Source organism: Odontomachus brunneus, unplaced genomic scaffold, assembly GCF_010583005.1.
Source record: "Odontomachus brunneus isolate Ranch 3 - 2012 unplaced genomic scaffold, Obru_v1 Obru_scaffold_146, whole genome shotgun sequence".
Taxonomy (NCBI): Eukaryota; Metazoa; Arthropoda; class Insecta; order Hymenoptera; family Formicidae; genus Odontomachus; species Odontomachus brunneus.
In genome coordinates, this window is record NW_022639596.1 from 203,846 (window position 1) to 216,822 (window position 12,977).

General features: G+C 30.9%; 1 long non-coding RNA gene across 2 annotated transcripts; it reads left to right on the forward strand.

Moving 5' to 3' along the window:
• The first annotated feature begins 2,782 nt into the window (after nucleotides 1-2,782).
• LOC116850484 lies at nucleotides 2,783-5,193 on the forward strand. Of its 2 annotated transcripts, none has more exons than XR_004379360.1 (3): nucleotides 2,783-3,383; nucleotides 3,460-3,948; nucleotides 4,024-5,193. It is a non-coding gene; the product is annotated as an uncharacterized LOC116850484 (long non-coding RNA). The 2 variants fall into 2 exon arrangements; XR_004379361.1 differs by having other exon boundaries at nucleotides 3,460-3,613; nucleotides 3,731-5,193.
• Nucleotides 5,194-12,977: the final 7,784 nt, after the last annotated feature.

Genomic DNA, 12,977 nt, shown 5'->3' on the forward strand with positions numbered 1-12,977 from the left:
TATATATATATATATATATATATATATATATATATATATATATATATATAATTTATTTTCAATATATTTTATTCAATTTATAATATTGATTGGTAAAGTGTTCATAATTGCTATTCTTTTTTCATTTCCCATTATAGCTATATTACCACAATTAATTGGTCCGATTTCATCATTTGCTCTGCATATTACAACTGGTATTGTGTCATTTTTCAAAATGCATATATTATGTAGAACACAACACGCAATGATGAATTGTGGAATTTTCTTTATATCTGTTAAAGGCAGACAATCCAATAAAATTCTAAATCGTACTTTCAGTGACCCAATAGTTCGTTCTATTGCCATTCTGGTGCTCGAAAGACAATAATTGAAATTTTGTTGCCTGAGTGAAAGATGCCCATTGTTTCTAAATGGTACCATCACATGAGGATGAATACCATAAGCACCATCACCAATAATATGCGAGTTATTTGGAAAATAAATATCTGGCATATTCACAAAACGTGCCACTGGAGAATTCTTGAAAACTCTTGCATCGTGTACAGAACCTACTTGCCCTGCGTAGGTGTGAAAAGGCCACGAGAATCACATACAACTTGTAGATTTATGGATGGAAATTCTTTCCGGTTGATGTACGAAGCAGCATATTATACTGGAGCTCGGATTTTTATGTGAGTTCCATCGATAGCACCAACCAATTTGGAAAGCCACATGATACTTCAAATTGTTCCATGACTTGTATGGCAATATCCCCTTGTGGCCAGTTAATGAAACAAGGTGCGGTACAATGAAGGGCATACGTAACTCGTCTCAAGGCTCGAAAAGCAGTGACTTTACCGACTCTAAATTTTACACATATGGATCTGAAATAATGTATATCACATAATGTATATACAGCTATTAAAGACTTAATCAATTACTAGTTATGCATGAATTTTATAAGAAGCATATAATTAAGTATACAGTATACCTATACGAATCAGGAGTTGCCATAAACCAAATCGCAATAAGCAATTGTTTCTCTGCAGAAATTTGTTTTCGACCACTTGTTGCTTGTAATCCTTTACCAATTACAGATAACACTATTGGCTCCTGCATACAGGACGCGGTAATGCTTGCCGCGCGGCGGAAGTCCGCACGACAGCCAGTCAATATGTTGTTTTTCCGTAAGAGCTAGAAGGTTATTACGGAAAGCAGCATATTGATATGCAGAAGCCATTACCGCGTCCTGTGTACAGGAGCCATAAGGCGAGAACGGAATAGTACTCCTGTAACCGGCTGCCGCCAAATAGACTTTTGTGTCCGTGTTGCAAGTTTATACGTGTGAGAGATTCTTTGTAGTGTTGTATCATAACCGTTCTAGTGACAGTGACATGGAACGCAAGATTTTCTGTATAATTGGCGAACGATACAAGTGTTTGAAATTTATAAAGCAAGATTATTTATCCGACGCAGAATGTTTACGCCAAGCTTTGGCCAAGGCCTGTGCCTCGGACAAAATCCTTGATAAAATGATGAAGGGAAAAGAAATTGTGCTGCAAAAAGCTATTCCGAAGAAAAGTAGGCTCTGCGATATTGAAGAAGATGATGAAATATGTACTGACAGTGATGTTACGGTCTTATTGATAGATTTTAACTTTACTTTTCAAATATCTGTTGCTACTGCTACTACAAGCAGTACAAGCCCACACAGCAGAGGTGTCCAAAATATATCATAGAGATATCCTAAAGATATGTGGATCTTCAAGATATCCTTATGATATATTTAGAATATTCCTGCTGTGTAGGTATGGATTGTGCACAGAATTTAGAAGCTGTAGGTATTGTGGAACTAAACTTCGATGACATCCCTATTGTGTTAGATGAAAACACAGATGTAGCAGACAATTTAGCGTCAGATGAAGCTGACTTACAGGTAAGATACTACTTAATGGCAATCTGTAATTTGCATTAAAGATGCATCGAATATTCAGCATTATTCGCCTTTTTGACCGAATATTCCGTTTGGTCGAATATCAGCAACTATTCAGCCAAATAGTAATTTTTAACTGAACTGCTGAAATTCTTAAGAAGTAGAACGTGAAATGAAAATAAAAAGTAAATATGAATGATTTCAACAGAATTCATTATTTTAAAAAAATAAACATATTGTGTTACCCAAATAAACAATGTCCATAATAGAAAACTAGACAATAAAATAACGTACTTGGTCCAATAAAATAAATATCCTAAAAATCTAAAAATAAAATAAAATTCTTCAACATTAATAAATTGAAATCAGTTATTGCGATAAAGTGCAGTTTTTGAATACATTGTTAGTGCCAATCATATTACAATATGGAGGTTTCATTAAACGTCTAATAAATCCTCTATATTGTGATGTGACTGGTACAAATAATATATGCAAAAACTGTATTTTATTGCAATGACTGATTTTAACTTATCAATGTTGAAGAGTTTTATTTTATTTTTAGTTTTTTTCAGAATATTTATTTTATTGGTAAATGTACATTATTTTATTGTTTAGTTTTCTATCATAAACATTGTTTATTTAGATAACACAATATGTTAATTTTTACTAATAATAAATGCTGTTAAAATCATTCATATTTACGTTTTATTTTCATTTCATGTTCTATTCTTTACGAACCTGTACAATTTATTTAAGAATCATTTATTTTCATTTCACATTCTACTCTTTATGAACCTGTACAATTCATTTAAGAATCACTCCGTCAAATATTTGGTATTCGGCCATGTAACATCATCGAATATTCGATATTCCATTTTTTCAGAAATCACTATTTGATGCATCCCTAATCTGCATCATTATAATTTTGTCAGATGGGCTGCTTTGTGTTCTTCAGCCTAATACTGTTGATTTGAAGTCATTAAAAACATCAAAAAGATGTCATCAGACGGACAGTCATTTGGTCCAGGCACAGTGCCAAACCCAGCACCTCTCTCTCAACTGACAGCCAAGCTGGATGACATGAGAAAACTAATTGGAGTACTGGAAGGACAGAAGTCATTTATTTACTTTTGGGCTACTCATCTATTAACTATTACTAACAATTAGCTTACCAAAAGAGAGTATTTACATTACGCTTCGAGTATTATTGCCTATCCCGAGTTGAAGGGTGGCAAAGGTGGTTGTGTAAGTATATATTTTTAGAGATGAGGATTTTGTGAATCATTGTTTTATTATCAATATTTGTTTACTATATTTCTGTAGTTTCTGTATTATTATGGTTTATTATTTATAGTGAAAACACAGCTAAGTACATGCATCAGAAACCAAAAGGCCAATATTAAGAAAAAATTCAATATCTCCCACAATCCAGTTAGATTTACGCCTGCAAATCTCTACTCGTAGACAAAAAGTAACTTAATTTCTCATCTATTATCTTAAAACTTGCACAGTTGAAATTTCTAATGAAATCAATTGTTTAATCACAGATTTACACCAGTACAAACTGACATAGAGGATGCTTTAAAGGAATTAGAAAAGAGTAAGGGCGCCTCATGTGCGGCGCTTACTCAAAGATACTTTTGGTAAACGAAGGACGTGGATTTAAAATGATGCAAACAGAATTTCTGAAGTGGTGCAAAAGTACCCACATCTCAAATTGAATACCTTGATAATATTTAAATGTTTTTTACATTTCTTAGTAATATAACAGTCAATTGTAAGTTAAGGGAAAACTACAAAATATTTTTTTCTATACAGGTTCTGTCTGAGTTATGCACTATGCAAAAATGGAAGGAGGAAGAAGGAACTGTAGAAGACAAGTCAGAAAAGTAGATGCTATGATTGAAATCCCAGGACAGCATTTTGATATTAAGCAGAATGAATTAGGTAAAGCCCAAATCATACTTAGATTCAACGAATGTTGAGTGAGAAACAAGAAACTTAAGAAATATAACCCTTTGTTTCTTGTGAAATAGGTATGTATTTTTAAATCTATTAATAGAAATTATATTCCTCAAAAAATAAGAATTTAAATTTTCTTTTTTTATCAGGCTATGTCTTCCACGCAAGATTTAGTGACAGTGGAAGGCGATTCACTTCGACTAGTTACGTTCGGGTGTATATCAGTTGGACACGGGGCAATTGGACACAGTCCAATCACAAGTCGCTGTTCCAAGGGACCCTACAAATGTCTCTAATCATACGGCGCTGTGATTGGCTGTGTCCAAATGCACCGTGTCCAAGTGCACCGCTCCCGTTATGTTCACAATTGAGGGAGCTCTTGCTACAGCCTATGTAGTCGCAGATGAGATTAGAACGAAAATTGTTAAGCCAATTGTTTCCAAATAAGTAGCTTGTTTATTGGCTTCATACTATGTTTGGGATACAATCTACCCCAGTGCATATAAAAATACTATGGAATACATTGATCATGAAGTGTTGGGAACAATAATGAAAGAAAATACAGTCATAGACAAATTCATCAGGGATTACAACCGCACCCGGTTTGAGTAATGTATTGATGTGTGATCTCGTAATGTATGAAAATAACTTTGTGGATAAAATTTAATTATCCTTTATTTTTTCATTACTATTAACTTTCCATCTCTATCTGTATGTGCCTATACGTATACACACATATATGCACATATAGAAATATATTATTGATTCTTTGCATCTATATATTTCAGGATGTTTTATTTGAAATGAAGCACTAAAGTATTATAAGAAATAACGGCATCTAGCGTTAGAGGTTAAAAATATTAGATAGATAGCAGGCGGCGCTGCTGGAAGGAAAGAAGAGGAATAAGCGGTATTGGGAGCGGAGCAGTCTGTAGGAAGATAGAGAAAGAAGTGAGAGTAAGTAAGAGAAAAGTTAGAAGAAAGCAAAGAGAGAATAAAGGAGTGCATAACGTTCGAGGAGAGAGCCTTGAACTAGCGGCGTGAGACGAGGTAGTGTAGGCGAAGAAAAAGTACCGCGAAAGAAGTAACCTCATTAGTCGCGTGCGCGATAGAGCATTCCTAGGAGAGATACGGGATTCTCTCACGTGGTAGTAGCGGCGGTTGGAGAGAGGCGAGCAGCCTTCCAACAATAGAGAATGCGTGTTACTAAAGTCGATGGAACAGAATTTATTGATAAACCGAAATTATAGAAAGCTTCTTGAATAGATAAACTAACAGTAAGATTTGAAAAGGCACATAAGGAGCAAGCACGGATGCTTAGTGCTATTAAATACTAATATTACTTTTTTTTTAACATTAATATTGTGCTATTAAATACTAATATTACTTTTTTTTTTAATATTAATATGATAGTGGGAAGATAGAATTTATTGAGTTTGTAAAGTGTTGTTAAATATAGATACATTTGTGTTGTTATAAATCCTTGGAAGTTCTTTATTTCCTACAGTATCTCCAAGAGATACTTTAGTCTTCATGAGACATAGGATTAAAAATAGGTCTCACAAAAAAATTCGTATAGATAATCGTACCTTATTTTTTAAATTGATGTGAAAATATTAATATTTTTATTCACAAAATAATGAGATGAATCAATTGGTATAAAGAAAACGCATAGTTGTTTTTAAAAAAAAGTATGTAATTGCATATTGCAAATTGCGTAATCCCTTTCAAGACTAATAACTAATGAAATCATTTTATGTAAAATAAATCATATAATTTTATTTTAAAAAATAGCAATGAGAGATCATCATGTGACTTTGAAAAATTGATTATTTCAAAAATTAATTTTACCATTACTTGTCGCCCTACAGATCATACAACTTCCCAGGTAGCAAAGTGACGTCTAAAGACGTCATTAAGACGTTATTAAGACGTCTATGACATTTTAATGACGTCTTTAGACGTCACCTTGCTGGGTTATGTCTGAAATATTTTTCAATCGTATCTCATTCTCGATATATTGTAGTGCTTCAATTTAAGCACTCTGTATACATACGTATAGATGCAAAGAATCAATAATATATTAATAATAATATACTAATAATAATATCTATCTCTATATGTGCATATGTATGTGTATATGTACATGCGCATACATAGATTGAGATGAAAAGTTAATATATACACAATATTAAAAAATTTTAGTTTTATTATCATTAATAATTTATTATTAAATTTTCGTTTAACGTCTGTGATTTTACTTTTATTATATTAATTATATTTTTTATTATATTTTATTATATTAATTTACATTAACAACGACATTACTCTAAGAAATTTTATTTGAAATTGAGAGCACAAAGCTAATATTTATTTTTATTTCGGAAAGATACGAATATTATTTTCACATTAATTTGATTTAGTATTATCACTTTATATCTTGTGATTAAATGTTAAATTTACTATTGCTCCCAAGACAGCGATTGTCTCTGCAAATATGTGCTGTCACTTTTTATTATCTTATAGTCTTTTATAATCTTACAGTACGGAAAAAGCATAGTTGTTATAGACAAACGTGGGCGATAAAACATGGTTACCTAACAATTTCTAAATAAATTACGGTTTTCAATACTTTGTATATGTATTTTACTTTCTGTTTGAGATATAAATTGCTTTCATTTGCGTCCACCTATTATAGTATTACATTTTCTCATATTTTTATTATGTAAGTAGTTTATGTAAAAAGAAATTATCTTTGAAAGAAATTGATATATATTTAATGTTATATTATGTTATATTTAATGTGTGTTGTATAATAAAACAACAATAAATGATATAAAATATTATTTGTATTTGTTGACGCGTTTATTAATTTACGAACTAATGCATATAAAAGATATATCCAGCAGTTTCTTTGTTTGCAAAGTATAGATTCATTAGGAAACTCTCTCGCACTCTTTCAAATATTTATTAACATATATTACATAAATTATTCGCCTATACAAGCGCATTTCACATTAAATTTTTTCGATAATGAAAAATTTAGTTAAAGTAAAATGACTAAAGATTACTCATTTATCTTCCTTTTTCGCTATAACAATCTATATATATTTCATGAAATGGCACGAATAATGTACTATAAACAATTAATAAAATTCTCATTAACAATAGAATTTGAGAAGAGTGTGGGAGTTTCCTAATGAATCTATACTTTGCAAAGAAGCTACAGGACATATCTTTTATATGCATAAGTCGCACACATATATGCATTTAACTAGCACAATACGTATCATACGTATATATAGAACACATTTTTCGTGTGTTATACCTACACGTTTCTTGCAAATCTACACACTTTCCAGTAAACAAAGATGTCGAAAAGATATTTAAAAGATATCTTATGCAACATTTTGTTGCATAAGACATCTTTTAGATATCTTTTTGACATCTTTTAGACATGCATGTTTACTGGGTTTCTTGTGTGTTGCATATTTATACACCTGCAAGCGTGTCAAAAACGACTACACGGATTACACATGTAAAATGTGTTAATGTAACACACTTGTTTTTACAGTGTTCGGCCGACATGCAACCGTGACACTCGCGAATCGCGTCTCGCCGCGTCCCTGCGCCCATAACTACGAGACATAGCGAGGCGTGATACACTGGAACATGTGCATGACATATCCGTGTGCCAAATCGAAGCGTGTCGCCGCTTCGGTTGCATACATGTATGTAGAGGTGACACAGCGAGCGGCGTGTAACACAAAATCGTATGTCCAAAGATAATTATCTTTCGTTTTCTCAACGTCGTGGTAGAAAAGTGATAGCGCGCGATTACATTTAGAAGATTATTTTATAAGATAGCTTACATTAAAACCGTAATGTGTTCCTATAATTAATCAAAAAGAGAAAGAAAGAAAGCGATAGAAACCGAAAGGATTTGCAGAGAATCTAACTGTTCTCTATCGTATTCTTTGCATGTATCAAATCCGCAAGAAATAAAATCGTTTTCTATCGTGCTCTGTTAGGAGGGTATTAAATCGTTACTATAATAGGATTCTTAGAGACTTGTCGTGTCCCATCGTTTTGTTGGAATTTATCATGAAAAAATCACTGGAAATCTGTCATAATTTGTGGTGTATTAACGATGGGAGAAACTCAAAGTTCTTTATCGTATAAAGGAAACCTATCGTTCTCGATTGTGTACGAACGATATTTGATTTGTATGTATAATTACGATAGAAGGCGTGCATCATAATCTATCATCAAGTGGTTACGCCAAAAATGGGTGTTTTTCTATCGTCTTCTTACTAAAAGCGTAACACGCTTTGGCTAAATACATTCGTCAACAAAATTATCGTATAGGTAAATTCATGTCAAAATTTAGCAATTTTAAATAGGCATAATACTGCGAAACATTATGGTATTTAATTTTTTTCTTTTTTTTTTAAGAGTGAAGTATATTTTTTTAAAGGAGCATTAGTCAGATTTTGAATTTATTCTCTTCTGACGGTAACAGAATAAAAATGTATAAGTAACTTTCATATGTCGTACAACATCGCGGAAGAAAATCGTGTACCTCTCCTTCTTATTTTTTTATTTACAAGGAAACATCAATATTTTACGATGGTTATCGTAAGGTTTGTGAAAAGAATTAATTCCACCCAGTAGAGTGCGTCAAATTAAGCGATTTAAAAAAATGAATAGGTAACGTTGATATGTTTGTTGAGACAAAATAATTAATTTCTCAAAAACTATTACGAATATCGTAAAACGGCATAGGACTTGCTCACCTCAATCCGTTCTACGTTCTCACCAAGAGTCATCATGGAGGTTTGGGACACCCTGTGTGTGTGCGTGTGCGTGCACGCGCGCGCGCGTGTGTATGTGTGTGTGTGTGTGTATACATACAGGGTGGGCCATTTTAATTTATCCAGCCAAATATTTCGAAAACTAAGGCCGTCGCGATGGCGGATGGCACGTTCGCGATTATGAACTCGTCACACAGATAGAAATTCTATTATGTTCCAACAATTGAATACTTTTCTAACAGTGAATGATACGTAGAAAGCAATTAGATTTTTTGCATATCTTATCGGTATCTGTTGCTTTCTTCTTTTTCCATCGACACAAGCTTTAGTGTGGTGCGGCGAGATGTAGGAGCGCAAGATATAAGGAGAGGCACTGGAAGAGTATTCAATCGTTGGAATATAATAGAATTTCTATCTGTGTGACGAGTTCGTAATCGCGAGCGTGTCATCCGCCATCGCGACGCAAGGCTAGGTGCGATGCGGCTAGACATACACAGATAGACGGAGTGTCTCCGTGTGCATAAAAGGAAGAGGACATCAGGATCTGAATATCGACACGTATCTCAATATAAGCATGGGCATTGGCCGCGATGTTCTTCCAATTATCGCGCGGCGGTACCCGCGCGGTATATTAGTGGATCTACGCTGAGGCTGAGCGTTCCTCCCACGATCCATCAGCGTGAGTTTTTCCTTAATCTTTCACAATTAATTACTCGACTATTATTACGAATTTCGCAAAACGATATAGGACTTTTATGCTCACATCAACTCATTCTAGGTCTCCACAAAATACCCGGAGGAGAGTGTGAGACACCCTATATACAAAGTGTTAATAAAGTTCCGGGACGGCGAAATATCTCGAAAACTAAGCATTTTAGGAAAAAGTGTTTCAGATAAAAGTTATAGGGTTTCAAAAAATCTATTTATTGATATTTTTGGTTTGACCTTGGGTGGGACCGCCAAGGTCAGAATAAGGTCACCTTGAATTTTTTAAATGGAATTCCCTATTTTTTATTACATATTTTTGTAGCTTATTTCAAGAGCTTTTCGGAACACTATAATAACGTATTTTTTTGTTAGGTACTTTTTGAGTAATGAAATTTGAAAGTACAGTACCGTCAGCATTAGCATTACCCAAGATGTACCACGCGGAGGTTCCTCGGTCGGATTTACACCTCTTTCGTGTGTCTGTGTGTGCGTGTGTATGTGTGTGTGATGTGACGTTTTTCAGTCCTTATCTGTTCCTTAATTTATTATCGTTAACCACCAAATCATCCATACATTCATCCATGCACACACACACATACATGCACGCCCGCGCGTACACACACACGCATACTCACATACATCTCCACCGATACACACTCGCAACCACACCTATACCCACACTATACCCACCCACCCATACACGCACGTACACACACACACGAAGGTGTAAATCCGACCGAGGAATCTCCACGTGGTACATCTTGGGTAATGTTAACGCCGACGGTACACTGAAAAAAAAATTTATTCAATTTGAATAAATATATTTATTAATAAATATAAATATATAAATATATTTATTCAAATATGTTTTAGTTACAATAAGAGATTATTTATTAAATTGTAATAAGCAATAATTCACTTTAAAAATATATAGAATAAAATTAAAGAAATATTTTATCCAATTTCGAAACAAATAACGAATAAATGTTATTGAGAGAACCGTTGCTTAAATTGAATAACTTATTCTTTACAATTGTAAAATTTAATATTTTCAAACTGAGGAAATAACTTTAAATGAATATTTTTTCAAACCAATTAATTATTTTACTCAATAATAATATACTATTTTGTAAAAATTGTTTTACTCTAATTTAAGAAATGTTTGTCTGAAAATATCAAATTCTATTGATATCGTTTATTCAAATCAAAGAAAATATTTTCTAAATTAGAATTTTTGAATATTGTAAAAAAGAGTAAAATATTTATTTAAGATTTATTTAAGATTAATTGTTTCAAAACTTTATAATCCATTAACTTTATAACTCATTAACGTTTATAAACGTTTATAAACGTCGTTAAATTAAGTTAAAATTTTAAATCAAATAAACTCATTACAGTTTTTACAAAAATGGATTTATATCAAACAAATATTTACATTTTAGTCAACTAATCTTTAGAAAATAAGTTATTATTATTTAATGAATTATAAAGTTGTTTTGAAACAATTAATCTTAAATAAATATTTTACTCTTTTTTTACAATATCCAGAAATTCTAATTCAGAATATATTTTCTTTGATTTGAATAAACAACATCAACAGAATTTGATATTTTTGGACAAACATTTCTTAAATTAGAGTAAAACAATTTTTACAAAATAGTATATTATTATTGAGTAAAATAATTAATTGGTTTGAAAAAATATTCATTTAAAGTTATTTCTTCAATTTGAAAATATTAGATTTTTCAGTTGTAAAGAATAAGTTATTCAATTTGAGCAACGGTTGTCTCAATAACATTTATTCGTTATATGTTTTAAAATTATTTTACGTTGTATAAAATATTTCTTCAATTTTATTATATATATTTTTTAAAATTAATTATTGTTCATTACAATTTAATAAATAACTTCTTATTGTAACTAAAACATATTTGAATAAATATATTTATTTAGATAGAATAAATTTTTTTTCAGTGTACCCACGAGCGCTTACTAAGCTCGTGGTTTTGGATACACGTAATATAACATCTATTTTAGTCCAATAATAAAATTGTTTTGAATAACTAATGTATTACATATAAAAAAACATACAATGAAGTATACACTGATAAAAAAATTTATTCAATTTAAATAAATATATTTATTCAAATATGTTTTAGTTACAATAAGAGGTTATTTATAAAATTGTAATAAGTAATAATTTACTTTTAAAATATATATAATAAAATTGAAGAAATATTTTATCCAACGTGAAATAATTTTAAAACAAATAAATGTTATTAAGACAACCGTTGTTCAAATTGAATAACTTATTCTTAACAACTGAAAAATCTAATATATTTAAATTCTGGAAATAGCTTTAAATAAATATTTTTTCAAACTAATTATTAATTTACTTTATAACACATTACAACACATTACACATATATATAAAATGTAAGACGTTGATCGAAGAAGTGGTGTAGTGCCTAAAGCAACAGACTTATAATCCAGAGGTGCTTTCACGGGTCCAAGTTCGAATTCCACCAGTGTCAGTAAGAATTTTCAAATGGTAAGAATTTTAAATATGATGTAATATTGGAAACAACTTAGTCCTTCCTAAGTATTACTCTCACACGAATTTTTAAAGAATTTAAAGAAAGAAAGTTCAAGAAAGAAAAATAAAGAAAAATTCTCTAAAGTGAACAATTTTTTTTTTAATTTGATGAATAGTTACTCAATTTTAGTGATACAATATTTAAAAATAATATATAAAATAATTAAATAAGTAAATATTTTTTACAATTCCATTTATGTAATGTCAAATCTAATAAATAGTTCATTAGTTTTAAAAATATTTATTGAAAGCAATCCTATCTTTATATCTAGCGGAATAAATTTTAATTTGAAAGGAAATCATGCTTTCTCATTTTGACAATTGGATGCTTCATTGTAAGTAACGCTTTAGTCCACTTGAAATAAATGAATAAGGTTTTCAGGAATCTATTAATTCAAATTCAGTAAATATTTTTTTATTCTTACAAGTGTGTGTTATGTTTTAACGTCTGGTTTTTCTACATTAAATAAATATTTCTTCAAATTTGGTAAATAATTTCTTCATTTGAACAAGACAATATTTACAACCATTAAATAAAATTCTTAAATAAATAATTATTTTTTACATTTCACTAAATATATTTTCAATCTAATCAATAATTCATTATTTTTCAGCAAAAAATTTTTCATCCTGATTAATATTTCTTTTTAATTCAAATAAATACGCCATTGGTATCATTTTAGAAAATTATTTATTCAAAACAAATTATTTTTTTCAAATTGACTAAATTTTTTTCTCAGTGTACTGTACTTTCTCATCTGAAAGTACTTTCAAGTTTTCTCGTTACTCAAAAAGTATTTAATGAAAAAATACGTTATTATAGTATTCCGGAAAGTTCTCGAGATAAGCTACAAGAATATGCAATAAAAAATCGGGGGTTCCATTTAAAAAATTCAAAGTAACCTTGTCCTGACCTTGCGACCTGGCGACCCTATCCAAGATCAAACTAAAAATATCAATAAATAGATTTTTTGAAACCCTATAA